The sequence below is a fragment of the Phyllostomus discolor genome, chromosome 2 (assembly GCF_004126475.2).
Source record: "Phyllostomus discolor isolate MPI-MPIP mPhyDis1 chromosome 2, mPhyDis1.pri.v3, whole genome shotgun sequence".
NCBI lineage: Eukaryota > Metazoa > Chordata > Mammalia > Chiroptera > Phyllostomidae > Phyllostomus > Phyllostomus discolor.
This window is the reverse complement of record NC_040904.2, coordinates 165,141,063-165,166,529: the sequence shown is the minus strand read 5'-3', so window position 1 is coordinate 165,166,529 and position 25,467 is coordinate 165,141,063. Positions and strand designations below refer to the sequence as shown.

The window sequence follows — 25,467 nt, the reverse complement described above, 5'->3', positions numbered from 1 at the left end:
ATCTTGCCTGATAAGTATATTTTTGTACACAGGCTAGAACATTTGCTGAAACAGGTTCACAAATTGATTTTTCTTATTTTTACATATTACCTATGGTAGGATCCTCCATATCACAGACATATGTAACACCTCACCCTTTAAGTAATCTAATTATTTCCATTTTTTTTGGCCAGACTATATTTTCTTAGAACTTTTAACTTCTGTCTCTAGTGTTAACAGCTCCCAGCTTTCCTCTTCTTTTCCTCCCTTTTAACATTTTACTTTGTTATGAGATATGTCATGCAGTAGAGGGCATTAAGCAGAGAGTCCCATTTGCAAGAGAAATTGGAATACAAAGGCATGTGAAATGGCACCCCAGCCGGAAACAACACATTGCCAGGCCCAGGAAGTCTTCACCTGTCCCTTTGCAGTTACAGTTTCTCTTCCTTCCCCCACAGAGGTGACCCTCACCCTGACCTTGGTGATTATTATTTCCTTGCTTCCCTTTATCCTTTCACTAACCATGTCTGATCCCTAAATTATGTAAAGTAGTTGATCTGCTGTTGACCTTTATATGAAGGGAGTAATCACCTACATCTACTTTGTGTCCTGCTTCTGTGTCCCACATGTCTGTGAGAGTGTTCTGTGTTGCTTCATGCAGCTCCGTGAGTTCACTTTCATTGCTAAAGAGTGGTCCCCTCTGTGACTCTACTGCATGTCCGTTACTCATTCTACTGTCTCAGGACACTGTAAACATGCCCTTATGAACACTCTTTTCCACGTACCTGAGTGCAGATGAGCATGTATTTCTCTAAGTATGTGCTGGGGAGTGAACCTGCTAGGACACGGAACATGCCTGTCCCCAGTTTGACTGGGTAATGCCACACCGTTCTGCAAAATGGCTGTACTACATCACGTGCCCACCAAGTGGTGTATGGAGGCTCCCCCTGCTCCTCGTCGACACCAACATCTGGCATTGTCAGACTTTAAATTGTTTTGTCAATCTGGTAGGCATTTCATTGTGGCTTTAATTTGAATTTTGTTTGATTATTAATAAGATTAAATGCCTCTTTGTGTGTTTATTGACCATTTGGATTCCCCTTTATTTGAAATGCCTAATTTAAGTCTCATGTCTTTACTCTTTTGATTGCAAAAGTTCTTAATCCTAGATCCATGTTGGTTGCATGTGTTTCAAATACTTTCCCTACCCAATGCCTTGTCTTTTCCCTTTCTTTATGGTAACTTGGAAAATAGACACTCAATTTTGTCAGGTCTGGATTTATCTTTTCCTTTATGGTACTGCTTCTTGTGTCTTGTTTCAGAAATTCTTCTGTGCCCTGAGGTCATAAAGGTAGTTTCCAGTATTATATTCAAAGCCATTATCGTCTGGCTTTCACAGTAAGATCTCTATTTTACCTGAAAGTAGAGGTCTAACTTCATTATTTTCCATGTGGTTATCCGACTGTTCCAGGGCCATTTATTCAAGAGTCTGTCATTTCTGTTGACCTGCAATCCCACCTGTGGTCACACATCAAGGGTTCATATATGCGGGGGTCTGTTTGGGGGTTTCCATTCTGTTCCATTGATCTATTTGTCTAGCCCTGTACCAAGACCATACACATTTTTCCCATTTCAGTTTTCTTTTGTCATTCACTCAGCACATTTATCTTGAGGGCCTGATAGACACTGTTCCAGGTACTGAGGATAAAGCAGTGAATAATCAAACAAAAAATCCCTACCCTCCCAGAGTTGATGTTCTAGTGGGGGAGTCAGGTAATAAACAAGATGAACAGATAAAATACACAGTAAGGTAGAAAATGATACATACTAAATTGAAAAATAAAGCAGGGAAGGGGAATAGGAAGTATTGGGGGTGGGGGCTGAAATTTTGGATAAGATAGCCAAGGAAGGCATCATGAAAAGGAGATATCTGAGTGTACATCTAAAGGGAATAATGGAACCCCAGCCGGGTGGCTCAGTTGGTTGGGCACCACCCTGCACACCAAAAGGTTGCTGGTTCAATTCCCTGTTAGGGCACATGCTTGGGTTGCAGGTTTGGTCCCCTGGGGTGTGTACAGTAGGCAACTAATCGATGCTTCCCTCTCTCACTCCCTCCCTTCTTCTCTCTCTAATTCCAATAAGTATGTCCTTGATAAGGATAAAAAGAAAAAGAAAAGGATCCTTTCGGGTGTTGAGTTGAGAAGAGGTTGTGAAGGGGCCAGGGCAGAAACAGGGAGATCGGCTAGAGGCTGTTGAAAAGAGCCAGGCAAAAGATAGTGGTGACCTGGGAGCTGTGGTGAGAGAGATTAGATTCCAGGTTTGCTGATAGGTCAGATGAGACATCTGACAGAAAGACAATAGTCAAAGATGACACCAGAATTTCTTCTTGGGGACAAAGTTTTTATTATTGGATGAGCATTACTAGACTAAGAATGCTGACAAACAGGGAAGGGGAACTCCTATATGACGTAGGTACTGGGCTGAACTCTTCTGCCACCATCTCTATCAATAAAAGTCAAAGGAGACTCTGTGGCGGTTGACTCCAAGCAGGATTTCTGGAAGGACAAATGAGCATTCATCAGATGAACCTGGGCCTTTCAAGTACAGAAATGGCATGGGCAAAGGCCTGGAAGGGCCAAATAGCACAGGGCAGACATTTCCAAGCCTTCCCAGTTTACTGCACCCTCACGTCTTGGGGACTTCTTCATGGCATCCCAGGCCAACAGTAATGCCTACCATTTAGTTCCATTACTGGCAAAGTAGCCTGGACAACTTAATAGTATTTATGCCCTAACAACTAAGTAGCTTCTTGAACAAATAATAACATAAATTGAAAGAAAATATATATTTTTATTACTAGGTAACCACAATGACATACTAACGGGATGTGTGCACCTGCTGGGCCCCACACAGTTTCTCAGCTGTTGGCATCAGATTGGACAGCACCACCACCAGTGTGTGCTTTTGGTTACACCAACTCTTGAAATTCCAACACTGCAAAGAGGTAACGTCCCTGAAAGGAATGTTTTTCATCTAATGTGGAAATAGTGAACTACAACAAGTTAGTAGTTTGTGCAGCATCTGACAGATGTTAATTATCAGTGTATTTCCCTCTAAACATTAAAATATCTTCCAGAGCCCCTCTGAGTTAAATGTCATAGGCTGCCCTGGTACGCAGTTTGGAAGCTGCAGGCATCGGACATTTGGGGGTTAACTAAAAACATTCCAGTGCTTCTAGAAGGTAACATGTTCGTGCAAGGAGGGAAGGGAGGAAATGAAGCTAAGCTATGAGGCGGCAGGCAACATACGCATAGTATTGTCTGTCACATTATATTTTGTCCAGGTTCAATGGAGTACCAGGAATGTACAGTCTTAGTCTCTGGAAATGGAAGTTAGAGATAGAATATCTGGAAAGACAGGAAAGAATAGCTGGAAAGATAGAATATACATATATATTCAATGCAATACATTGTGATTATTCCTCTAAGAAAAATGTATACCAGATGATTGATTTTGCTTTGGGAGGAAGTTAGAGAAAATCTGATGAAGCACAAAACATGAGGTTGCTCCTTGAAAAATGAAGAATAGTTGACCAGGGGAAGAAAGATGGTCACATGCACAGGGATGGCAGTGCATCGATTCTTTATGAATTGCCCAGGACTCCCATGGCCAGGGCAATGCATTAAGATGACAGGATGTGAGGATGAAAAGGTAGGCTGGGGCCTAACTGTGAAGAGCTTGGAAGGTGATACTATAGAGTTTAGATTTTATTCTGAGAAGTATAAGGAGCCTCAAATATTTTTTAAAAGTAAATTATGTGATGAATTTTATGTTTTAGAGAGACAAATCTGGCATCATGAAGATGAGCTTAAATAGAAAGACTAGGCCAGAAGTTGGTTGTGTTAGTCAGCTGCTGCTGTGTTAATGCCACCTAACAAACCACCCCAAAGTAAGTCTTTCTCATTCGTGGGCCTCTGGGTTGGCTACAATTCAGCTAGGGTTGGCTGGATTCCAGGCTGCAGGCTGTAGGTCCAGATTTGTTCCATGAGTCTCCACAGCAGGCCTGGATCAGAGAGTACCTGGGAATGTGCTCTTCTCATGGTGGATCTTCTCATGGTGGATCTCATTGCAAGTGACCAAGCCAAATGGTGTGCAGGCACATGCAAAGCCTCTGCTTGAATTATGTCTGCTAAGTTAATATTGAACTTAGCAGGTCACAGCTCAATTCCATCACATGGTTGGGGAGAGAAGCAAGAATTGACAATACTCCATTAACAATACCCCTGTCATTGTAGTAGAGGCAAGAGACGATCAGGGCAATGACATTGGAAAGAAGGGTATAGAGTAAAAGGCATAAGGGAGCAAGAGCTCCCGGGACTTAGGGTCCTTAGGAGTGAAGTGAGTGGAGATGGAAGTTTCTATCTAGAACATATGGATAATAAATCAATACTTACAGAGTCCTTAGTAGGTGCTCGGCACTGTTCTAAGCAGTTATGTACACTAATATAATCTTGTTATAAAAACATTATGAGATGGGAGCCATCATTACTTCCATTTAACAGATAAGGATGCCAAAGTACAGTAGTTACATAACTTGCCCAGGATTATAAAACATGGTGATGATTGGATTTGAATTCCTGACATCTTGCTCCACAGTCCACGTGGCTGACCACTATGAATACTGCCTCTCAAATATGTCTATCAAAGAGAGTATTTAGTACACAGGATGCAGAGCAGTGCCATCGATGGGGTTCCAGATGCTGACCATGAGGTGTGTGGTATGCTCTTGTAGGTGCAGTTTGACCAAATTAACTGGTAAATTATTTGCAAAGCTATAATAAAAAGCAGGATAAGCTGAAAGTAAGACAAACCAAAAGCAGGATAGACCAAAAGTCCACAGGCTAACACACGAGGCACATTGTTGTGGAGGCTTTCACACTGATGCAGTGAAAAGCAAGACTAGAGTGATATCTCCCACAGCAACAATATTTTTGCAGGGCTTTCCAGTGTGGGAGAAGATTAGGAGTAATCTCAGAGATAAAATCTTCAGACTGGAGTCTGCTGGCATCACAGAAAGCTAAGGAATTAAATCCTGTTTCTATTGAAGGGAATGGTAAATTTAGAGGAAGCAGTAATGTCTGGAATGAGGGATAGAAGATTAAGTAAATTTTTACTGTGCAGAAGTAGTGAGGCAGAACATTAAAAGAAGTAAAGTACTTCTGCTGGATTTCCATTGGAAAACCCTAGATGACCTCCAAAAGTAGTGGTAAGGATGGGGATAGAACCAGAGGGTCATAGGCTCTCAGAGTGGGAAGGGCAGAGTCCCACTTCATGCTTTAAACATCTGTGTACGCTGGGCATTCTTCACTTGGAGTTCAAGGATGAGTTTCAAATTGAATGTAAAGCTGTGTTTTACTATATGTGCGTGTGTGTGCATGGATCTGCATGCTATCAGGGAAGAGAAATGATCCACAGTTCCCATCAGATTGTCAAAGTGGTCCCTGATCCTAAAAATGTCCAGAACAACCTAGCTTACGGTTTTTCCTTGAACAAACACTTTTGCTCCTTACTCAGAGGCTGTCGGTTTTGTTGCTGATTTGCTCTATTAGGCCATCTTTCCTCATACCAAAGTGGCATCTATCTTCTAGGAACTTCTACCACTAGTCTTGGTTTTGCCCTCTGGAGCAACAGTGGATAAGTCTAATCCTTTCATCTTTCTAAATGGAAACTCATATCTCAGTGTATTGAATTTTTTTCCTGATATAAGCTTAGTTGTAAAAGTAAATCCTTGACATTTTTGATGCCCTCAAAGATTCTTATGGAGTCAGCAAATATTCTCATATTTTTAAAAGTTTGTAAGTTTAGCAACCTGGATCTTAAAAGTAGCAGATTCTTACTTTAAACCCTTGTAATCCCACGAGGATGAATTTCCATGTTCCTTAAAATATTGGAGAAAGGATAAAGAAGTTTGTCTTCTCTTACTATTTGGCAAATGATGTCTAATAATAGCTCCAAAGAGTCCAATTTTCAGAAAAAAAAAAACAGCTTTAACAAAAGAGGGCACAGATCCTGATTGTAATAACCATACAGCTTTGGAAAATGCAAAATAAAAACTATTTAGAAAGGCAAGTCTATTGTGAAGGAATGTCTGTATTTCATGGGATTGGATTTAAAAAAAAAATCTGTGACCTCAAATTTCTCTTTAAAACACACTGACTTTTTTTATACATTATGCTACATAAAACTCATTAAAAAGTTTCAGGAAAATAGGGATAGAAGAGACCTTGCTCTACAGGATAAAGGGTAGCTAGGAAGAACCTACAGCTAATATCATACAATAACAAAAGATTGAATGTTTCCCCTCTAATATGAGGAACAAAGCAAAGATGTTTGCTCTTTCCACTCTATTCAATATAGTACTAGAGCCCTGGCCAGGTAGCTCAGTTGGATGGAACATTGTCCTGATAAGCTGAGGTTGTTGGTTCAACCCCAATTCAGGGCACATACAGAAGTCAACCAATGAACACATAAATAGAAGTAACAGCAAACTGATGTTTCTCTCTATCAAATCAATAAATTAAAAAAATAAAAACAGAAAAATATACTAGAGGTCCTAGCCAGTGTAATAAAGCAAGAAAAATAAATAAAAGGCATTTAGATTAGAAAGGAGAAACAAAACTGTATTTATTTGCAGGTGACACTACTTTATCTGTAGAAAACCTCTTGGAATCTACAAAAAAAATTTACTAGAGCTAATAAATGACTTTAGCAAAGTTTTAGCACGTAAAATCAATACACAAAATTTAATTGTACTTGTATATACTAACAATAAACAACCCGAAATTAAAAGGTAAAAATGGTATTCAATAGCATCAAAAATATGAAATATTTAGGAATAAGGCCAAGAAAGGTGAGAAAAACCTGTATCTGAAAACTGCAAAACATTGTTGAAATTCACAAAAACCGAAATAAATGGAAACTGAAATATACACTGTGTTATGATATCTGTGGTCTCTGAATTGATCTATTGATCAAGATTGAATGCAATCTTGATCAAAATCCCAGAGGGCTTTTTTCTTTTTTGCAGAATTTGACAAGCTGATTCTAAAATTTATATGGAAATGCAAATGACCTAGAATAGCAACATCAGTATTAAAAAAGAAGAAAAAAAATCAGAGAGCTTATATTATCTGATTTCAAGATTTATTATGAAGCAAGAGCAATTAAGACAGTATTGTATTAATATCAGGATAGACAAATAGATCGATGAAATAGAGTATAGAATCCAGAAATAGACCCTTAACATACCTGATTAAATTTTCACAAAGGTGCAAGGGTTATCAGATAGTGCAGGAATAACTAGATATTTATGTTAAAAAAACTTAGGTATGACTCCAAAAGCATGATCCACAGAAGAGATAATATATATCAGACTTCATAAAAATTATGAATTTCTGCTCTATGAAAGGCACCTTTAAGGTAATACAAAGTTATGCTCTGACTGGGAGACAAAATTTACAAATCACAAACTTGAGAGAAGACTTATAGTCAGAATATTTAAACATCTCTCAAAACTCAGTAAGATAACAAGCAACTCAAGACAGAAGATTTGAACGTTCACCCAAGAAGGTTTACTGATGACAAATAAGACCATGAAAAGATGCTCAATATTATTGGTCATTAAGGAAATTCCAGTGCAAACCACAGTAAGATAATACTACTCACCTGTTAGAATGGCTAACATGAAAAGATTGACCATACCTAATGTTGTCAAGGATGTAGAGCAGTGATTTTCAACTGGGGTGCCACAAGAATTTTTAAAACATGCAATACCTGAGAATTTAGTTAGGGGCACTGACCTCTTTTCCCTTAGATTGTCACATAAAAAAAATGACAACAGCCAACATAACAATAGCTGTCTGGTCTGAATGAATAAAAATTATACCTATTTTTTGTTGGATCGGCAAAATCTGTATTTTTTGGTGCACTGAAGAATTTTAGTAATTAGCTTGTGTGTGCCATGAGATGAATAAGGTTGAAAATCACAGATGTAGAATGACTAAAACTCTCATGTACTGGTAGTATGAATGTAAAATGACACCACCACTTTGGAAAGCAGTTTGGCCCTTTCCTAGTATGTTAAATATGCACCTAGAATAGGACTCAGTCATTCCATTTCTAGATGTTTATACCCCAAAGAAATGAACACATATGTTTATACAAAGACTTGCACACAAATATGCATAACAGCTTTACTTGTAATAGGCAAAAACTGGAAATAGCCTAAATACCATCAGCAGATGAATGGGTAAGCAAATTGTGGTATATTCTCCTAATGAATACTACTCATCAATAAAAGGGAATGAACTGATAGATAACTAAATAATGGACTACAGAATAATCTCAAAATAATTATGCTGAGTGGAAGAAGCCACACATACAAAAAAGAGAACATAATGTATGATTCCATTTGTTTGAAGTTCTGGAAAATGTAAACCAATGTACAGTAATAGAAAGATTAGTGGTTGCCTGGAGAGGGAGTCAGTGTGGGAGTGATGCAAGGAGGAATCATAAGGAGGCACGGGAAAACTTTTGGAGGTGATGGGTATGTTCCTGAACTTGATGGTGGTGATTTCCAACATGTATTCATATGGCAAAACCCTTCCTTCTAAACATGCATAGTTTATCCTATGACAATTAAACTTCCGTAAAGCCATTTTAAAATGTATGTAGCTGACACACTATGTGGTAGGCATACTGTGTCAAGTTGTGTTGTAAATGTGTGAAATGTACTCTATTCTTTAATCCTCACAATAAACCTGTCAGCTTGTTAACTATGACCGTTGTGTTTTACAGACAATACTGAAACTTAGGTTTTCATGTCCAAGTTTACCCAGTTAGTAAGTGGCAGCCTGACCATATTTTTTCACTCTTAACTGTGAATTTGTGGGAGAAACATGTAGAAGAGAGGCACAATAAAATGCTAAGAGTTCTCACACTCATTATCTAGATCCTTGTAAGAGAATGTGGAGTAAGCAGTTCAAATACTAGTGATCTTTACATAGTTTGAGACCCGGTGGCTTTCAGGGAAGCGGCATTTCTGTACTCCTCATACCAGGACCGTGTTCACTGAATCTCAAGACTCCAACTACTGTTGACGGACTTCTGTGTTTTGTTTTGTTCTCATTTGACCAAAAGATCAATGTGAATTGACTTCCCTGTGTTTACAGATATCAGAAACTCCAAGAACTGAACATGGCAGTATTACCGGGTATTTCCTTCTGCGACTGCCGGTCACGGAAAAGGTAAGATTTGGCATTCACAAGGGCCAAGGGGCACTCGAGGCAACATAGCACCTTTTGGGTCTCAACGCCCCGGTCCTGGCGGACACTCAGCCGGAGTCCCGCAGCCCCATCAGATCGGTCATTTCGGGGTGGGGGTGGGGGCCAGGAAGGAGGGGCGGGAAGGGGAGAGGCTTCTCCCGCGCGCGGCTCCGCGGGGGCGTCGGGGAGGCGGGCCCGGGGACGCTCTCGAGGCGCTCCGGTGAGGCGCCCCCTGTCGGCGCCCTGCTCCCTCGTCCCGGATCCGGTCCGGGGCGGCTCGGGGACGCCGGCCTGAGAGCCAGCTAGCGGGCGCGCGGGCAGCGCGGGCAGCGCGGTGCCCTGCGGACGAGCGGGAGCGCCTTACAGGAGTAGGTGGGCCGCGCGGAGGGGCGGGAGGGCGCGGCGTGCGCAAGCTGGGGCCGAGGGCGGGCGGGGGGCGCGCGCGGGGGGTCGACGCGGGGGCGGGGCGGGCGGGGGGCCTGGCAGCGGGGGCGCGCGCGGCGGCGCGCGGCGGGCGCGAGTCATCAATTATGCAAGGACTCGGGCGGTGCGGGGGGCGGGCGCGGGGAGCGCTCCAAGATGGCGCCCACCGCAGTCCCGCCCGCCGCAGCCTCGGCGCCTCTGCAGTCCGGCCGCGCCTCCCGGGCCCCGCGCTAGGGCCGCCGCTGCCTCTCTCGCCGCCGCTGCCGTAAGTCGCCCCAGAGCCCCCGCCCCAGCGCCGCTCCTCGCCTGATGGGTTCCCCTTCTCTTCTCGGGACTATGGAGCGGGGCTCCCCCATCTCCAGTCCGGCTTTGCCGCAGAGTGCGCGGCGGGGCTCGTGGGGCCGTGGAGCTGGGTTACTGCCCTCCCTGTTTTGGACAGGTGTTTGGAAGTCTTGCGTCCTTCGGTGTTTTCCGGGGGGTCCCTAAGGAGAATTGAGGACCACCTACCCCCAACCCCACACACCCTCACTCTCCTCGTCTCTTGGCTGCTTTGAGGGACACTGGCCTGTCCTCGGAGCCCCTATCGTAGTGCAACCCCCCTAAACCCCAGCCTCCCCGGGCTCTGGCAGAGTCGGGGCCCCTCTCCGGGTTGTACTGGGAAGGGCAGCGCTGTCGGAATCTTCCTACAGCAGCCCCTCAGGTCTACCCCCTCCCCCATGTCATACTGCATCCTTCTCCCCCATCCGGCTCCAGATTGTCACTAACTGCAGAAACCAGGGGTTCCTGGGTTCTTAGGACAGCCAGGACTTCCCCCCGTCCTTTACTCAGATGCGACTGTCTCCCTCCCGATAGGGTGCTCTGGGGTTGTGTTGGGGGCCCCCGGGACCTTCCTCAGGAGGCTAGGATTCTGCATTAGGGAGTACATCACTTTCAGAATATCCCCTCCCCCGCCACTCACACCACCCTATGCAGAGCTTGTTCCTGTCCTCTCTCCCTTCCCTTCCCTCCCCCACCTTACCACCACCATCAGCACCCTGGGCTTTTTGTTAGCGTGGGCCTTATGGGACTGCCCAGCTCCACAGGCTTGGACCCTTCCTCTCTAGTTCTCTCTTGATACTTGGGGGACCGCAAAGCCTCTGCATTTTTTCCTGAGCGCTCAGCTCCATCCCTTCTGTTCCAGTAGCAACCACCGGTGGAGACTCGGCAGCTAACTTTCCACAGGGGTCAGCCAAGGTTTTCAGACCCCTTCAGTGGCCCCAGCATCGAGGTGGGGTGGAGTGAGAATCCTTTTTCAGCCCAGTAAATAAGATGCATTCCTCCTAACTACTCCACCCTGTGCCCTCTTCTTCATTTACACTGCAGTTTTTGAAACATGGGGGAATACATTTTATATCCGGAGATCCCAAGATTTGGCATCAGTGTTCATAATAAGAGGATGTCATCTGTTGGGGGGGATGGATAAAAGAAACTTTGCATTACATCTGGCTAATTCAGAGGGAGGGAGAAATAATTAGCATGGAGCAAGCTCTACCTACAGGGGAAACTGCTTTTAATGCACAGTGGGCACCAGAGAAGCAGGGATGGAAGCAGGAAGTGTGGGTGAGGGCTTTGAGGGCAAAGTGGGAGAGTGCTTTTTATAACAGTTTTCTCAAGTTTGAACCTGGAGAGCCTTTAGAGAGGTAGCAGTGTGTTAGGGCTGGGGGATGTTTTAGCTTTTCAAAGGAGGTTTCGGGTGTGGTAGGTTTTCACTGTTTCACAATCTCTCGACACTTCTCTTCACGTGCATTAGAAGATATTTGGGGGGTGGGGGAGCTTTTTTCTTTTCTCAAAAAAATTTTTTTTGATGTGTAATGCAAATGGCTGGATTACATTACCACCCGGTATGAATCTCAGGGGAATCAGACTTAAAATGCTGTAAGCTTTGTAGCACATTGCCTGTAACCTGGTTCTTGAAATACTGCAGCATTTTTTCTTTGGAACTCATGACCCATAAGGCCTTCAGTTCTCCCTGAAAGAGAATTTGATTGCTTGGAAAAGGGGGGTGGTAGTGATGGTTTGGTATTCAGCAAGCATTCTCTGTCCTAGAAATTGAGGCTGTCCCTGGAGAGGGCTGCAAGCATGTTCCTTGAATATGATAAGGGATGTGTGAATGTGTTGTGTTTCTTAGTAGGGCTGGTGGTGGGTAATGCAAAGCAGTTCTTGATAGTTCAGGCCAGTTATTGGTTTCTTTGTGTTTGAAAAGCTGACTTCCTATACCTTTGGTTTTCACTTGGGGTTTTGTGAACTTTTATTAAAATATTTGAAGGATTTTATTTTCAATTAATAGGGGAATATGAAGTAGGATGTAACATACTCAAAAACAAGCAACCATACAATTGATTGTTGCTGTCTTTGTAGGAGGTTTGTAGGAACACAGTTTTCTCACCAGCCAGATTCAGTTGCTTGCTTTTAGGCTTACGCCAGGCTTTCTTGCTGTGGTGCTGAAAGGACAGCTCCCTGACTGGCCCTGCCGTGAAGTAAGTGTACCCAATGCTGAACATGATTTGGGCTTTTCTTTCATTGTCAGCAGGCTTTTCTGTAGATGTGTGTGTGTGCATGCGCAGCTGGGTTTATACTTGAGGTTGCAGGCCTAGTTATCATATTTTATTACTCCCACATAATTCTTCATTTTGGCTGTCCCTCACGGAGACAGTGCTTTACAAGCAGCAGCAGATCCATATGTAAGTAATACAGTGACATTTGGCTGACTGCATTTTTTAGCACATTTCAATAATTTCAAATAGCAAGAAACTGTTAATATTAAGGGAATGGGTCTTCACAGGGAGCAATCAGAAAACTCTCTAAGTTAAGCTTCATGGGAAGGGCATCTTCTCTGGTTGATTTAAACAGTGGAAGGGAGGGGCGCAGAAAGGGCTCAACAAACTGGAGGCTTGTGTGAGATCCATTGTGTCACTAAACTAGACTTGTCAGAAAATTACTTCAAAACTGAAGGGGCCATAAAATTTAGCATATATAATCCAGCACGGGAAGCCCTTATGAGAGATCTCTGCTTTGAATAGTTCCATTGGTGGAGAACTTACTACCACACAAAGTCGTTCATTCCATCTGGATTTCACTGTGGTCGAGGTACTTTAATGCCATTGGAAAGATTACATACATAAAATTAAAAGGCGTATAAACTGGGTCAGTATCAGGGGGAAATGTTATTATACCTGTGCTTGTTACCAAGAAAAGATTGATAATCAGGGCTCCAAGGAGAGTATACAAGAAATCTGCACCTGCTGGAAAAGAACACAGAGCTAGAGACAATCCACCTAAAGGAAGAAATGCTCCATGAATGAAAAATTATCTTTAATCTGCTGATATTATGTAATAAGTTGTTCTAGAGACTATGCATGAATTAATGAATACTTAATTCCTGTAGATTATATCCGAGAAAATAAACCCACACTGTATAGAAAGAGTTAAAAATACATAGTTTATAAAGAGTGAGATCAGTTTCCTTAATCATAAAAATAACATACTTATTGCAGAAAAATTTTAGTGTATGTAAAAATTGAAAAAAGTCAGTCCTATCACCAGAAGCAAAACAGTTATCTGTTTTATTGTATCAATTACAGTTGACATACAATATTATATTAGTTTCAGGTGTTACAACATAGTGATCAGACATTTATGTGACTTAAAAATGATCACCTTGATTAGTCTAGTTCCCATCTGGCACAATGTTACAGTATTATTGACTACGTTCCCTAGGTTGTACCTTACAAACCCGTGACTGTTTTAGAACCACCAGCTTGTACTTCTCAGTCCCTTCACCTTTGCCACCCAGCCTCCTAACCCCCCTCCCAGTGGGCAGCCATCAATTTGTTCTCTATATCTGTGAGTTTATTTCTGTTTTGTTGGTTCATTTAGTTTGAGAATAACAGTATTTTTAAACTGAGCCTCTTAAACTCTTATGTTCCAAGTCTATGAGTTATTTAGGGACTTAAATATTAGATTGTTATATTTCAATTTACCTTTTTTCCTGAATCATTTTTAAATTTTCCAGAAAATTATCTTCAATGTGACAGAATTCATTTTTAAAATCGGGCTCCTCTAAAGACTCTTGATTTAAATATAGCAAGTTAACTAGAGGACTAGAAGCCTTTCTTAGTCAATGAATCAACAGATATTTTCCCTCGGTACCTACTGCTTGTGAGGCATTGTACTAGCTAGGCACTGCCACTCTTTAAATGGTAGGAACCAGCTTAGAAAATGATACTGTGCTAAAAAATTATGGCTGCTAAAGTGCTGAGGGAAGGAAGCAGAACTTTCACCCTTTAGGTATACTGATTGCTGAAATGTTGTGTGGCAGACTATTATGTCTATCCCATTGATTCAGCCTAAAAAAGACTAGTTTGTGCAGGATTAGGACATAAATGCAGGAAAAGAAAACACAAAGAAGTTGTCTGAGTAATTTTTCTCTGTCCCTTTGTGAAGTTGTAAAGATATAGCCAGGACATGTGGTTAAGTACTATGTCAGGAATTAAAGTGAAGTGAAGACCCAAGAAGGTTGCCATTCTTATACTATTAAGAAAATGCTAGAAGCAGCATGGGCTTTGGAGTTAAGCAAAACCAAGTTCAAGTCTTGATTCTGCTACTTATTAGCTTTGTGACCTTGGGCAAGCTATTTAATCTATCTGAGCTTCAGTGTTCTCATCTATAAAAGTAGGAATACTAATGCCTTTGTGGCAGGGTGTTTGTGAGGATTAAATGAAATCTCTATTTTCTTATGGTTTCTGACACAGAGAGCTCAATATATATGAGCTCCTTCCCCTCTAGGGATTTAGCAGCTTAGTGTGTATTTATATGTGTATTTGATATAGTATATATGTACTGTATTAAATTTCAGCAGTCTGAAAAGCAGACGACTGCTTTATCTTCAGTCTGGCATGGAGGACAGAACAGCAGGTACCCCTACTTGGATGGACACTGCTAGTCTAAATGGAGAAAAGTTTTACTGTACAATGGTAGTGCTGCTCTCCACCACTACCGTGCAAATGCAGTTACTAGAGTAATTCTCTCCTTATTCATTCCCATACTATTCTAGAATAGGACTCTTTACCAAAAAGGAAAGTTTTGGCACTCACCAACTTGCAGGCAACTGGGCTGTTTTTGGCTACAGCCTGGGACATGAAGGTGGAGTGGGCCTAAAGGCTTAAAGTTCCCCTTTATTCTTCCTTGAGCCAGGTATTTTAATTTGGTACAAGATTATACAAGTTTGGAGTTGCGTTTGTCTTTAGCACCATCCAGGTTTCCCATTATATACTGCTTTATAATCTGCTTTGTTTGAATGGGCCTCATACATTTAAGTCTCATGGCTGACTATCTACCTTTGTTAATTATTACTCTATGTTTGTGTGTTTATAAAAACTTAGAAATCTTTCTATCAGTTGATTGTTTGAGTTGGGTAAGGCAAATATTATTCTACCCATTTTATAGCTGAGGAAACTGAGTAAGCATTCTAGTGCGTAAGTGAGTTGTCCAGGGCTATAGGACAACTAAGTGGCAGAATGGAAGTGGGTACCTAGGGTGGTTGACTCATGCTGAAAGGTTCTTTTTTCCATTAAATGGTGTTATATTCTGATGTTCAAATAACGAGATAGTGTGAAAAATTTTGGCCTTATTTTAAGAAATTATTATTATCTTAGGTAGCTAAACAAATCTTAGCAAGTGGGCCTAGTGAAAGATTCTGGGATAGGCAGAGGGAGGGCAAAAGTATCTTTGAAGGAGAGTGTTTTGGAAGCTGGGAAGATGAGGAAAAGTGAACAGAAGATGTAACAGCAAATAGAATATGGGTGAAAATAGGAGGCGTTGAAGTAACATACTTGTTTTGTTTCTGCAACTATTCTAGCTACTTTTAAAAGGTTGTCATGTCTCAGTGTCTTTTTTCTTTCTCTTGCCTTTAAATGTATACACTTGGCTACTTACAAACGCTCTCACATTGCCAACATAAGTTATAACCAGGACCACAGAGGAGCTATGACCACCGCTACCTGAACTTCTTTGCTTATGCAAGGCTGAAGTTGGTGTAGGACTGAGAGGAGGACAGAGCACACTGAGGTCTGTGCTAGGAGGGATACGCGTTGGAGGAGAGCAAGTTCTGGGAGGCCCTTGGTCTTGAAGAGCAGAGGTGAAAGAGGATGACAGTTAAGATTTTCTTGAGGTATGTGGAGGCATGTCATGCTGAGGAGAGTGTAACAACAGCAGTAAAAGCTGGGAGCCCGAGACTAATGCACAGGTGACAAACACAGGCCTGTGGGCCGAATCCGGCACTCTACCTTGTTTTATCTGGCCAGCACCTTGTGTCTACCCAGCGGCAGCGCCAAGTTCCTTGCCCCTAGTTAAGGAGTAGTTACGTTTATACAGTCCTAAAATTACATTTGGCCCTTACAAGGCAACCTCGAGGCTGATAATGGCCCTCAGTGAAAATGAGTTTGACACCCCTGGTCTAAGAGGTGCTCTTCATCCGGTACTAAAGCTCTCTTTCTCCTGAGAGCCCACTGGGTCAGGATGACGAAAGTGCCAGCCGGACAGGTTTGGAGAGCTTTCATACACATTGTTGTATCCATTGGGGTTGCGCCAGGATCTGCAGATGGAAAGCACTAAAGTCCCTCAAAAGACATATTAACGGACTCCTTTCATGTTCAGCTAATTAGTGCAGTTCTTATTCCATAAAATCTTTTGAGTTCCTGGGGAGTAAGAACATTAGAGAAATACAGTGAGTGCTTATTTACCCAGGGGTGGATTATCTAGGCTGTGAATTACACATGCCGTTTATTTTCCTCCCCCTTTTCTACATTTTGGGCATTTAATTGATCATTAGTATTTCCAGCAGAGTGAACTTGGGGAAGGGAGAAAAAAATCAAAATTAAAATGTTACTTCAAATTTTTTAGATAATGATTGATGAAGGAAGAGATCACAACTACTTTACTAAAGAAAAAGCAATTCATTTTCATCTATTCTTGCTCTCTCCTTATTTTAATAGTATGGACAGTTGAAGGCTGAATCTCCAGAAGCCTAATGTTCACTGGAAAGCAGTGTGAAATAACATTTTTCCTGTATTTTGCTGCGCGACAGTCCTGGAAACAAATAGGGCTTAATTTATTACATGGTTAGTTTTTCATTTCAGGAGGAATTCTTTTTCAATTAAGGATAATGCAAAAGGCTTTCACTTCACATTCACTAGTGTCTTTTTGTCTTAATAAGAAGCCTAGCAAAATGCTTTTAAATGAAAACAAAATTATTATTAAATTGCAGAGAAAAAGTGAGAAGGTTGCAAATGAGAATGGTAGAGCTTTCTCAGAGGTCATAATATCCAGAATTTGCTGTGGAATTCTCAGTTGAATTTCCTAAGGTTTTGGTGAAGACAGACTAAAGAGGAGAAAATGTTTTGTTTCTAGGAAAGATGTCTTTAAGAAAATAAAGCATTTTAAAAGATTTGCAGTGTGATAAGGAAGGAAGTATTGGGAGAGTGAGGAGCTGTCAGAATGGAGAGTGGGAGAAAGTGGAAGAATGACAGCAGTGAAGTAGGTGGGGGTTGGGCAACTATTCAGGTTTTAAGAGGAGACGTCCTTTCCCCTCTGTAGACGTCTCTGGGTACATCTCTGTGTACTTCAGGACTAGAGTGACCTCGATTGGGCACGGAACTTTAGGAAGGTGTTTTTCTTTTTAAAATGTTAGTTTATCCCTAAGTCTGCTAGAACTTAGCTGCAAATTGGTTTCTCTATATGATCTCTGCATTGGAGAAGCTGGAGAATATTTTCTTGCTTTATAGCAAAAAATTTAGTGACATTCCTAAAGGTTCTTTAACTGTTCCCCCATCACCTGTTAGGACCTTAAGTCATTTAATACAAAAACATTTTGTGGAAAGGTGCCGTTGAAGGCATCTCTTCCATTTTATGTGGTACAGTATATCTTTTACACTTTTTTGTTTGAGTAGTTAATAGAGTTCAAAAATAGAGTTAAAAGCTAGGTATTCTTATACTGTCTCCTGGTCACCCAGTACATACTCCATAAGGGTACCTACTGTTACCAATTTTTCTTATTCTTTGAGCTGCTCCATCCCCTGTCCCCCACTGTTTTTAAATCATCACCCGAGGACATGCTTGTTGACTTTGGAGAGTGGGGAGGAGAGGAAGGGACAGAAACATCAATGTGAGAGAGGTACATCAAATCAGTTGCCTCTCTCATACACCCCACCTGCCCCTACCCGGACCAGACTGCCACCTAGGCATGTGCCCTGAGTGGTAATCGAACCCGTGACCTTTCAGTTTATAGGAAGACACTCCAACCAACTGAGCCACACTGGACAGGGCTCTTGCATCCTTTTCTTCATGTGTCTGACACAATTATTTTTGTTGTCTTTTGAGGAAAACTTAAAATAGTTTGAGGATTTGAACTGTAATTCTAGATAATTTTAGATCAATTAATACCCCCTTTTCCTTTAGACTTAGGTAATCCCTCTATGTTTTATTTTTCTTAGTGAAACATATATTCTAATTTCTTGACTTATTAAAAGTAAGAAGTTAGTTTGATCCAAAGGAGCCCTTTTCTACTAACTACGTCAGTTTTTAGGGTTTCTATTTGAGACTTATCTATGAAAAATAAAAGTATAGAGGAAGACATGGCCTTGAGAGGTCTTAGTCTCAATACATATATAGAATTGTTGCTTTCTGGAAACTATAGCTCACCTATCCTGACCACACCAGTAACAAATATTTAGTGAGTAGCAACTAAGGGTGAGGCAATATGATGGGTATTGAAAGATATAGAAAAGATAGACCTTATATTTTAGGAATTTATTTATTTGGTGAAATAAATTATAACACAACATATTTACTAGAAGTTTAGTAGAAGTTTTCATAATGGTTCATGGTACCAACTGAAAAGGGTTTAATTGCCGCAGAAGTGGTATGGAAAATAAATGCATTGAGTTTTTCAGAAAGGAGAGAGGTTCAAGCTGATATGATTGATGGACGAAGTATGATTTGCGCTGGGCTTTACAGAATGCTTGGGTAGAACAGCATGAGCCAAAGTGAGGAGGTGAGAATGTATTGTACAAAGTGTTTTCAGGGAGCAGTGAGCAAAGCAGCTGGGCTGGGGTAGAATCCCCCAGTAGCAGATAAGCCTGCAAAGATAGATAACATAGAGTTAGCCAAATGCTAAGGATTTTTAGAAGTTACATTTATCCTTAGAGACAGTGGGGAACATAGAACATTTCTGAGGGCCTGCAGAATGGCATATTGTCAGAGCTGTGCTGTAATGTTTTAGGAGGACTGGGCAGCAGTGTATAATAGCACGGACTAGAACAAGGGATGGACATCCAGTTAATGGGCACTTTCATTTGGCCTAGCTGTGTGGTGACAAAGGCTTGGACTAGGATAACAATGATGAATATGGGAAGGAAGGAAAATAATATAATGTTGTATATGTGTGTTACTTGGATGTGTGTGTTTAAGTAACAATTTTCTAATGTAAAAATAGTTTATAGGAAGACTCAGTAGGACTTGGTGAATGACTTTACAAGGGGGAAAAGGGAGGAGGAATAGTTAAAGATTAATTTGCTACTTTAAAGTTTAGAGACAGAGAATATTCTATTTAGAAATCTGGGAAGTATGTGCTGTAATACATGTTGGCAGTCCAGTCCAGTCCAGAGTGTCTTGGTTAGCAAGCTATCTTTATTTCTAATTTTCTTTTTTCCTTTTTTTAAAATATATTTTATTGATTATGCTATTACAGTTGTCCCATTACCCCCCCCCCCTCATTCCTCTTCATCCTGCACACCCTCTCCCACCTACATTTCTCCCCTTTAGTTCATGTCCATGTGTTATAAGTTCTTTAGTTTCTACATTTCCCATACTATTCTTGCCCTCCCCCTGTCTATTTTCTACCTACCATCTATGCTACTTATTCTCTGTACCTTTTCCCCCCTCTCCTCCTCCCACTCCCCTGTTGCTAACCCTCCATGTGATCTCCATTTCTGTGGGTCTGTTCCTGTTCTAGTAGTTTGCTTAGTTTCTTTTTGTTTTTGTTTGAGGTGTGGTTGTTAGTAATTGTGAGTTTGCTGTCATTTTACTATCCATGTTTTTTATCTTCTTTTTCTTAGGTAAGTCCCTTTAACATTTCATATAATCAGGGCTTGGTGAAGGGCTTTAATTTGAGCTTATCTGAGAAGCACTTTATCTGCCCTTCCATTCTAAAAGAAAGCTTTGCTGGATAGAGCAATCTTGGATGTAGGTCCTTGCCTTTTATGACTTGGAATACTTCTTTCCAGCCCCTTCTTGCCTGTAAGGTCTCTTTTGAGAAATCAGCTGACAGTCTGATGGGAACTCCTTTGTAGGTGACTGTCTCCTTATCTCTTGCTGCTTCTAGGATTCTCTCCTTCATTTTTACCTTGGCTAATGTAATTGTGATGTGCCTTGGTGTGTTCCTTCTTGGGTCCAACTTCTTTGGGACTCTCTGAGCTTCTTGGACTTCCTGGGAATCTATTTCCTTTGCCAGAATGGGGAAGTTCTCCTTTATTATTTGTTCAAATACATTTTCAATCTGTTGCTCTATCTCTTCCCCTTCTGGTACCCCTATAATTCGGATGTTGGAATGTTTAAAGATATCCTGGAGGTTCCTAAGCTTCTCCTCATTTTTTTGAATTCTTATTTCTCCATTCTTTTCTGTTTGGTTGTTTCTTTCTTCCTTCTGATCCACTCTATTGTTTTGAGTCCCAGTTTCCTTCCCATCACTACTGGTTCCCTATGCATTTTCCTTCATTTTTCTTATCAGAGCCTGCATTTGTTCATCTAATTTGCTACCAAAATCAACCCATTCTGTGAGCATCCTGTTCACCAGTGCTTTGAACTGTGCATCTGATAGGTTGGCTATCTCTCGGTCGCTTAAAAGTACTGGCTCTGGGGATTTCCGTTCTGTTTGAGCTGTCTTTTTTTTTTCCCCCTTTGATCTGGTCTCGCCTGTTACATATGAGGGGTGGAGCCTTAGGTGTTCACCAGGGCTGGGCACCCCAGTAGCTGTATTGTAACATTGAATGTGGGGGCAGGGTCCAAGAGGGAACAATGGCGCTTGCTCCACTCTCCGTGGGACCTCAGTCCCTTCTGCCACTTCCCCCAAGCACACTGGGCCCCTCTGGTGCCAATTCCTGTGTGGGTGGACTTGTGCACCCCGTGGGTCTTTCCAACGACATTTCCTGTGAGGCTGGGAGTAGCTCTGTGCCTCAACCCCCACAGGTGTTTTCAATCAGTGTCCTGAGGCTCTGTTTCCCAGTGCTGGGATCCCAGTGCTGGGCACATAGTGCCTTGCTTCACAATTCCCGCCTCGCTGGGCCTGCCATTTGCCACCCCTCAGCCGGGGTCTGCCAGCCGCTGTTGCACACTCAGGGTCCGCCCGCTCTTATGCACCCGGTCCCAATGCTCTCTGCTCTCTGTGCCACAACCGGCACCTGGCTGCCCGACTCCGCCCCTCCTACCAGTCTGGTTGAATGAACGGGTCTATTTTAACTTCTTAGTTGTCTGACTTCCATACAGTTCCATTTTCTGTCAGTTCTGGTTGTTATTCTGTTTCTAAATTGTTGCTGTCCCTATCTTGGTTGTGCGAGGAGGCACAGTATGTCTACCTATGCCGCCATCTTGGCTGGAAGCCCTATTTCTAATTTTCAATCCTTGCTCTGCCAAGGGGTTTTTCCTCTTGAGCTTCTAGTGTTGTGTCTTTAAGGAAAACCTAAATCTTCCAACTTCTTGATTTTCTTTTCCCTCTCACTGATAAAGATTACTTAACCTTTGTGTTCTCTATCCTTTTATTTTGGCATCTTTCATTCTGTCTACTTCTTAGACACTTAACACATCTTTTTTCTTGGTATTTTCAACTAACCTTCAGTTTAGTGAGTAATGAAATAAGAATTGTGCTCCTTTTCATAGACCTGGGAGATAATGGTTTTGTCCTTCCTGAAACTCCGTGGCTTGCTTTCTGTGAGCATTTGCTTCATGAGGGCCATAGTATTTGAAACTGCAGGCTGAATTAAAGGGAGCAACTGAGAAGATTCTAGTAAGTGAAAGCAGAGGGAAACAGTTAAGCCTTACCAGCCAGTGCCGTTGGTTTCTTTTAGGGTACTGAATCCTGGGCTGTGGACACAAAACATGAGACTTGACTTACATAAACTTCCCTGGCCAAGCTGGGGTAAAAGACAAGAGGCTGTAGTGTGCAACTTCAATGTACAGCAGTGATTCAGAGCAAAGGCTGAGCTCAGGGAACTTGGGTTCTCTCCCAGCCTTTTGTGTTGGTAAAGATTGTTGAATTAAAAAAGGTGATTGGAATATCCGAACATATACATACAAAATAACAGGATGAGAAAAGCAATGTAATTTAATGCAATAAAAGTATCATTCAGTTTGTTAATATTTTTTTCTTCTCACCACTAAAGTTACTGAGTTCTTACAAATTTCATTAACGTTTGCCACAGTTTGTATTTAGACATTTAGCAGAAGGCCCCATGGTTTGGGTGGAACCAGTAGAGCAGGCAGAGTTCATGTACAAGATGTCAGTAAATTTAGCACTTGATTTAGGGACGCACAGCCTCCTAATAGTAATCCCACGGGGAGGTTCTCTGTGCAATCACATTGTAAGTTTGCACCTGCTTCCTAGTTTGTGTGCTCGAAGTGACAGAGATTAAAAACAATTAAACTGTAGTCCCCTTGGGAAGGCATTCTTTAGATACCCTTGGATGAGGAAAATTCATAAAGACCACTTAACTGAATGATGGCCATTTGTTTTATTAATGTAGATGCTCTAGGGCAAGTAATAATTGTAGACTTTTATTTTTTTACTTTCCTCCTTTTTGTAATATTCCTTCTTCCTTTCTTCAGAAAAGGGAGGGGGTGGGTATGAGACTCAAGAAAGGCACAGATTACCCTGGCCGGGTGTCACAGTTGGTTGAAGTGTCGTGTACACCAAAGGGTTGTGGGTTTGATCCCTGGTCAGGGCATGTACCTAGGTGGCAGGTTTGATCCCCATTTGGTGCACATGTGGGAGGCAACCAGTTGATGTTTCTCCCTCACATTGACATCTCTCTCTCTCTGTCCTCCTTCCTCTCTCTCTAAAATCAATAGTAAAACATCCTAAGGTGAGGATTAAAAAAAAGTGAATTGTTTAAAAAAAGAAAGACGCAGATTGAGTGATTAACTGCAGAGGGGAAACAAGGTAGAATGATCATGTGAGCATTTCACTTACCTCACAAGGCTTTTTTTTCTGACTCATACTGGAAACTTCAGACATGATTGCCAAGGGGGTAAGCCTTCTTTTTCTTTTTATGTATTGATTTGAGAGAGAGACAGAGTGGGAAAGAGAGAGAAATCAGTTTGCTGTTCTACTTATTTATGCATTCAGTGGTTGATTCTTATAATGTGCTCTGTTCAGGGGTTGAACCTGCAACCTTGGCGTATCGGATGATGCTCTAATCAGCTGAGCTGCTCCACCAGGGCAAGACTTCCTTTATTTTGGGATCTTAATGTACACTGTTGGCATTAGAAATTGCTTGAAAGCTTTATAGGTCAAAGAAAATGAATCCATTCTGTGTGATGAGTGGCTATCAGAGACTTGTTATTAATTAGATTTGAGTGTTTTCCATTTTTAATTTTAATCAGATTATACCCAGCCTGGCCCTTGGGGGCTGATGTGCTTTGTTTCTAGCCATTCATGCCCCTCCCTGACCATCAGCAAGTCTTTGGTTTATATTGTCCCTGTAGGTTGTATGAGTTGCCACATCTTTCTCTTCTCACTCCTCAGCAGGCCGCTTTGCGGGTTTCCGGTGATGAGGCATAGAAGTCATACAGAGCACTGTGACTTACTTGCCCTGCTTGGGCACTGTTCCGGAGCCCTGCCTTTGCTCAGGGTAGTGCTCAGAGAAAAAAAAAAATTAAATAAAGAGCAATGCATTTATCACTCAGTGTAATACATTGCAAAATCCCAAGAAAAAAATCCATTCCCAGAATTCAGTATCACTCTTGTAGCTAGGATTCCAGAACCATCAGCTCCTTATAGGACTGCTTCTGTTTATAGATGTTGAATTGTCAAGGCCTTTCCAGCTGTTTTTTTCTTCCATAGTTTAATACAGAACCTAGTAAGAACTCTTATTGTGGCAACTGAATGCTGACTTTTGTGGGTATTACAAAAATCCAGTGTGGATATATAGAGTTCAAAGTATGTGCTAATCTGCATCTTGGGCAAGAGGGTATCAATGTTAGTTTGGTCGGAATTTAGGCATCAGAACCCCTGTGGTCTAGTTGTGGCGTTGGGCCAGTGCACAGTACCCCTGGGGCAAACAGGGTCCATTTTCCTATTTGGAAACTTATTCCTGTTAGAGAACTATCACCAAAGAGGATACTCTTTCCTTCATAAGATCGTGTCCAACAGAATTAATATTTGAAAAGCTTTTAAAGTTCTAGCTCACATATGGCAACTATATTTTTTCCTCTTAAGATTTTTAACAGCTTTGGTTATTTATTATTATTATTATTTTTTTAATTTACAAATAGTGCAGTTGAAAAAATTCTGGCGTAGAGTTCCATGAATTTTAACACATATATAGATTCATGGGATCACCATGAAAGTCAGGATATAGAACAGTTCCTTCATCTCAGAAAGCTCCCTTCTGCTGCCCCTTTGCAGTTGGAGTCTTCGTAACCCCTAAATCCCGGAAGTCCCTGCTCAGTTCTCCGTTCCTATGGTTTGCCTTTTCTAGAATATCATATAAATAGAATCATACTACAGCATATAATGTTTTGAGATTGGCTTCTTTCATTCAACACAATACCTTAGAGATTTAATCCCAGTTGTTATATTTATCAGTAGTTCTTTTTTTAATTGCTGAGTAGTATTCCATGTATGGTTACGTAACAGTTTGTTTATCTGTTCATCAGTGGAAGGATATTTGAGATGTGTCCAGTTTCACGTGATTATGAATAGTGCTGCTATAAACACTCATGTGTAGGTTTTTGTCAGAACCTAAATTTCGTTTCTCAAACATATGTCCAAGAGTTAGATTGCTGGTAATAATATTGGGCTGGCCAAAAAGTCTATATGGTTTTTTTCCATAAAATAAAAGACACATTTTTTTATTTTTACCAATAACTTTATTGGTTGGGTATTTTGAGTATGTCAGCTATTGCTTGTGTGGTATAATGTTGACTATTCTCAATTAATGTCTTGATTTGATTGCTATCAACTGCAACTGGTTTACCCAACCATGGAGCATCGTCCAATGAGAAATTGCCAGCTCAAAACTTCGCAAACCTCTTTTGACACATTTGATCAGTCACAGCACCTTCTCCATACACTGCACAAATCTTTTTTTTTTTTTTCATTTCAGTTGTGTTTTTATCTTTCTTGAAATAATAAAGCATAATATGCCAAAAATGTTGCATATTTTTGTCCATCTTTAATAAAATGGCTACACTCAAACTCACCCAGTTTGATATATTTTTTTGAAATGCACACTGGTATGACAGCAGTCATCTAACAAAACCGTTTTGAATGATGTTAATGACAACTAAGAGCTCCTAGAGCCATCTTCTGGGAAAAAACAAATGAATTTTTTGGCCAATCCAATAGTAAGTTTATTTTACCTTTATAAGAAACTGCCAAACAGTTTTTCAGACTGGTTGTACCATTTCACATTCCCATCAGCAATGTATGCGA

General features: G+C 41.4%; 1 protein-coding gene across 5 annotated transcripts in view; it reads left to right on the top strand.

The window, feature by feature from the left end:
- Positions 1–9,162: 9,162 nt before the first annotated feature.
- SCN8A (sodium voltage-gated channel alpha subunit 8) overlaps positions 9,163–25,467 on the top strand; it is a 217,663-nt gene continuing 201,358 nt past the window's right edge. For 2 of the 5 annotated variants that reach the window (XM_036019006.1, XM_036019005.1), the window contains exon 1: positions 9,824–9,990. The gene's annotated coding sequence lies outside the window, so the exon portion shown is untranslated. Of the gene's footprint in view, positions 9,285–9,822; positions 9,991–25,467 lie in introns of those variants that run through there. The other 3 variants (XM_036019004.1, XM_036019007.1, XM_036019003.1) reach the window with 3 other exon arrangements.